Below are 5,073 nucleotides of genomic sequence, written 5' to 3' on the forward strand. Positions count from 1 at the left end.
TTGGTGTCAGGAAACGTTAATGTCACAACACCGACCTAGCAGATGAGAGAGAGGTTATCAAAATTACACCTGAAATCTCAGTTTGGGCTGTTGTCAGAACACTGCAGGTGATTTTAATCTTTCAGTGTGACAATTTTTTCTTATTGCCCTTGTTGCTTTTTGCTGCTGTCATTGAATATGAGCGCCAAGCTTTGCTTTGAGAACAGCAAGGCTTGCGGTCAGAGTTCATGATAGCGTTGCCACAAATAACCTATGGAAGTCTGGAGAAGACATCATTGTGGCTCCTTTACAAGTTTCAAGTAACAAGTAGATTTTTTTTCTTGTTTTTCATTGTTGGTAGAGGATTGTGGCCCTTAAGGAAAGCTGAAATTTAATTTAAATAGATTTTCTGCTTTTCACTGCTCTTCTGTCAAAACTTTAAGCTCTGATTTGTGCATATGAAGTGCCAATTTACCGGATAGCACGGTAGCACAGTTGTTAGCACTGCTGCTTCACAGCTCTAGGGATCTGGGTTCGATTGGGTCACTTTCTGTGTGGAGTTTGCGCATTCTCCTCGTGTCTGCGTGGGTTTCCTCCGGGTACTCCAGTTTCTGCCCACAGTCCAAAGATGTACTGGTTAGGCTGATTGGCCATGCTACAAAAATTTCCCTTAGTGTGCTGACAGGCGTAGGTTAGAGGGCTTAGTGTAGAAATATGGGGGTAGGGCCTGGGTGCAGACTCAATGGGCTGAATGGCCTCTTTCTGCACTGTAAGGTTTCTATGATTTCATCTTCCAGGAGTGAATTGGTTGCCCCCCCATTCCCCCCCCGCCACCATCAAACCCCCAGTCCCCACTCTCCCCCCACCCCCAACCCCATCCTGCCTCCACCCCTGCTTGTGGGGTCGGGGATGGGGAGTGGGTGGGGAGGAAGGCTTCTCGTTGGGCAGCATCATCAGGAGCCCATCCCCTGTCCTGACAGACATCAAGGCAAGAGGTGGTTGACTGGGAACCTGGCTCCAGTAAAATTGCTGACCTACCCCTGCCTCCTGTTTAGTGTGGACTTGGTGGGGGGTGGGGGGGGAGGAGGGTTGGCGGGGTGGGTGGGGGGAACACCCCCATTTGGTTCCAACATCACAGTCGTGATGCCTGCAGTAAAATCCAGCCCTTGGTGATCAGATTCTATTCCAATGGGTTCCAGGACAGCTTAAACACCAACTGCTTAACCTGGTCCACAGCCAAAGCGATAACCAGCTTCGGAGCAGGCTGTTTGCCTTCTCGGCTCAGGATTGCAGAGACACTGATCTTTGGATTTCCTGGCACCTCTTATCATCGGTCTGAATTTACAACCAAACCTGCTTCTTGTTAACATTTGCTGTTGGTTTTAATTATCAGTAAAGATTAGTGCTGACATTTACAACCATATTAAGCAAGCACCATAGAAACAGACACCCAACTGGGTCTGTTATCATTTCGTACGTTTAATTCCAATCACATTAAAGTTTTTAATAACAGTACTTCATTATTGTGTACTCTGATCTCCACATGGTTCAGCAGTTTCTCAGTGTGAAACACCAGGATTGGCTGCTTAGTCTCTGAGGAGTAAGTGGTAAGAATGACTTGCATTTGTGTAGTGCCTTTCACATCTACAGGGCATTCAAAAGCACATCACGGCCAATAAACAGCCCTTGTTTGAAGTCTGGTCACAGGAAAGATGGAGGCTGAGGGGAGGCCTGATAGGAGTCTACAGGGTGGATAGTCAGAGACTTTTTCCCAGGGTAGAACGATCAACTATAAGGGGGCACAGGTTCAAGGTGAGAGGGGGTTAGTTTAGGGGACACGTGCGGGGAAAGTTTTTCACACAGAAGGTGATGGGTGCCTGGAACGCACGGCCAGAGGAGGTGATGGAAACACGCACATTAGCAATGTTCAAGGCATATCTTGAATGGGAGGCGAACAGAGAGAGACAGAAACCGTGTATCAGCGCAGACTTGATGGGCCGAAGGGCCTATTCCTGTGCTGTATTCTTTGTTGTAATTCAGGAAATATTGCGACCAACACCAAGCTTACCACAAACAGCAAGGTGCTAATGTTTTTTAATAATATTACTTGAGGGACAATGGTTGGCCAGGACACTGGAAAAGTTGCTCTGTGCTTCTTTGAGTGGTAAAAAGTCTGACAACACCAGGTTTAAGTCCAACCGATTTATTTGATAGTAAACTCACAAGCTTTCGAGGTTAAGCTCTTCGTCAGGTGAATGGAGAGTTCTGGCCTCAGACAGAGCATATAACAGCACAGATTACTGATTAGAATGCAAATCTTTACACCTGACCTGCTGTTCAAGTCCTAAAGTGGCCGATAATGTGAGTGGAAGGAGCACTGATCATTGTTGGTCACTTCAAGACTTGAATAGCAGGTTAGGTGTAAAGATTCGCATTCTAATCAGTAATCTGTAAACTGTCTGTGCTGTTATATGCTCTGTCTGAGGCCAGAACTCTCCATTCACCTGACGAAGAGGGAAAACCTCGAAAGCTTGTGAGTTTACTATCAAATAAATCGGTTGGACTTAAACCTGGTGTTGTCAGACTTCTTACTGTGTTTACCCCAGTCCAACGCCGGCATCTCCACATCATGACTTCTTTGAATGGTGGCATAGGATCTGTTACACTCACCAGAGAGATCAGACTGACTTTAACGTCATATCCACAAAACAGCACTTGCCTCTCAAGCCTAGGTTTTGTGCTCAAATCTCTGGCATGATGCTGAAAGCTACAGGATCAGGCAGGGTTTGGTTGGAATGCTGAAATAATGGCGAGGCACCGACACCTAAAATGGATCATCTAATAACCGTCCCATTGTTTGTGGGATCTTGCTGTGCACAACTTGGCCACCGTGTTTCCTAAAGTACAGCAGTAATTATACTTTGAAAGAATTTGGGTGGCTGTCAAACGCTCGGCTGCGTCCTGAGGTTATGAAAGGTGCTATGCAAATGCAAGTCTTTATTTTATTTGCAGAAAGGAGGATATGGGGATAAGGCAGCCAAAATGCGGAAGGAGTGTTTACGCTGTTTCAAACTGTGAATTCCTCTGTTGCTTTAAACTGTTTTACTCGGGAAAATGTATGAAGGTGCAACAACAACAATTCTCCAGCAGTTTACATATTGGGTTTGGTGCTGAGTGAACACATAGAATCCCAACGGTGCAGAAAGAGGCCATTTCACTCATCGAGTCTGCACTGAGTCTCCAAAAGGGTATCCCACCCAGGCCCTGCCCTCCATCCTATCTCTGTACCCCTGCGCAATTACCATGGACAATCCAATCCACCTAATCTTTGGACTGTGGGAACATTTCAGGAGGAAATCCACGCAGACACGGGGAGAATGTGCAAACAGGCAGTGACCCAAGGCTAGAGCTGATCTTGGGCCCCTGGTGCTGTGAGGTAACAATGCTTTCCATTGAGCAACACATTACTTTCTAACTCAGAGGACACAAAGCTAACCCTTGTACTCCTACCAATAGAATAGAAAGCCCACTTCAGTCTGTTTCATGCGTCCAGGCCATTTTTAACTTGTTGCGTATTTGGAGCCTGGGTCAAAGCAGATCACTTTTAAGCATTTTTACCGCAATTGAAGGACTATCAAATCAGACAACTTAATTTTGCTGTATCAAAGAACGAAACAATGGTATCTCAGGAAAAGTCAATTAGGAAATAATCCCACAGAACTGACCTAATTAAACTTTCACTTAAAAATATACAATGAAGAGCATCTTGCAAATTGAACAGACCCTTGTGTCTGTCACATGAGGGTAACACAGCACTGTAATGTTCATGTAATGCTTTGACTTGTTCTGTGCGACCAAAATAACTAAATGAGTTAACGTCCTTAGAGTTATTTTTAGGACTATTATAATTGTATTTTAAAATAAATGGTTGTTTTTAGCGCCCTTTCAACCCACGACTGTGAAATAGAATGAAGCAGCTGAAAAATGCAGACAAAAGCCAGAATCGTCCTGGAATTAAACCAAGCGAGATAGCTGCTGACATCTCAGGGCATGTTTCTTTGAAGAAACCCAGGACTCCTTCTCAGGTAGAGAGCTTTCTAATCCATTTTATTTCAAAATGGGGTTGAACAGATGAACATTGATTTCTGAGTGGGTCTGGATTCACCAAGCATTTGATGGATGTTACAAATATTTTGGCACTGGGGTGGGTATCATAGAACCCTACAGTGCAGAAAGAGACCCTTTGGCCCATCGAGTCTGCACTGAACGCAATCCCACCCAGGCCCTACCCCCATATCCCTGCATATTTTACCCACTAATCCCTTTAACCTAAGCATCCTAGTGCACTAAGGGGCAATTTTTAGCACAGCCAATCAACCCAACCTGCCCATCTTTGGACTGTGGGAGGAAACTGGAGGAAACCCACGCAGACACGAGGAGAATGTGCAAACTCCACACAGACAGAGACCCGAGCCGGGAATCGAACCCAGGTCCCTGGAGCTGTGAAGCAGCAGTGCTAACCACTGTGCTACCGTGCCGCCCCAGTACTGGGTACTGCCAGTGTGCAAGGTGAACACTACCAACTGGGCACTGCCCAACCATGCCCCTGGCCACCGGGGGCTTCAGTGCCCTCCGAGCCTCCGGGCGTGGCCATCATGTCTGATCTTCGCAAGTGAAGACCCGTGGTGATTCTCGCTGGTCTTATTGCCACGCTCGAGATTCCGATGGCCTCAGGAGCTGGGAGAATCCGTGTTTAATGGGCTTTGCACATTTAAATGCTGAATTAAATATGTTAATTAAATATGCCATCATACTCTTTCTGGGCATGATCCAGTTTGCGCCATTACGAAGGGATCGGAATGGTTGCAAACAATTTGGCGCCGGGCGCAAAACCAGGCTTTAGGCCCGCGTGCTATTTTTCGGGATTCGCAATCTGCACCAGGTGCGGCAAGGCAGGAAAATCGCCACCATAATCTCACTAAAACACAATTCTGAAAGGGGGACTGACAGCATAGACACGGAGAGGTTGTTTCCCTTGTTTGGAGAGTCAAGGGCATAGGGCCCAGTCCTGGACTAAGCGGCCAATAATTTAAG

This window comes from Carcharhinus amblyrhynchos, chromosome 27, assembly GCF_965287045.1.
Source record: "Carcharhinus amblyrhynchos chromosome 27, sCarAmb.v2.hapA, whole genome shotgun sequence".
Taxonomy (NCBI): domain Eukaryota; kingdom Metazoa; phylum Chordata; class Chondrichthyes; order Carcharhiniformes; family Carcharhinidae; genus Carcharhinus; species Carcharhinus amblyrhynchos.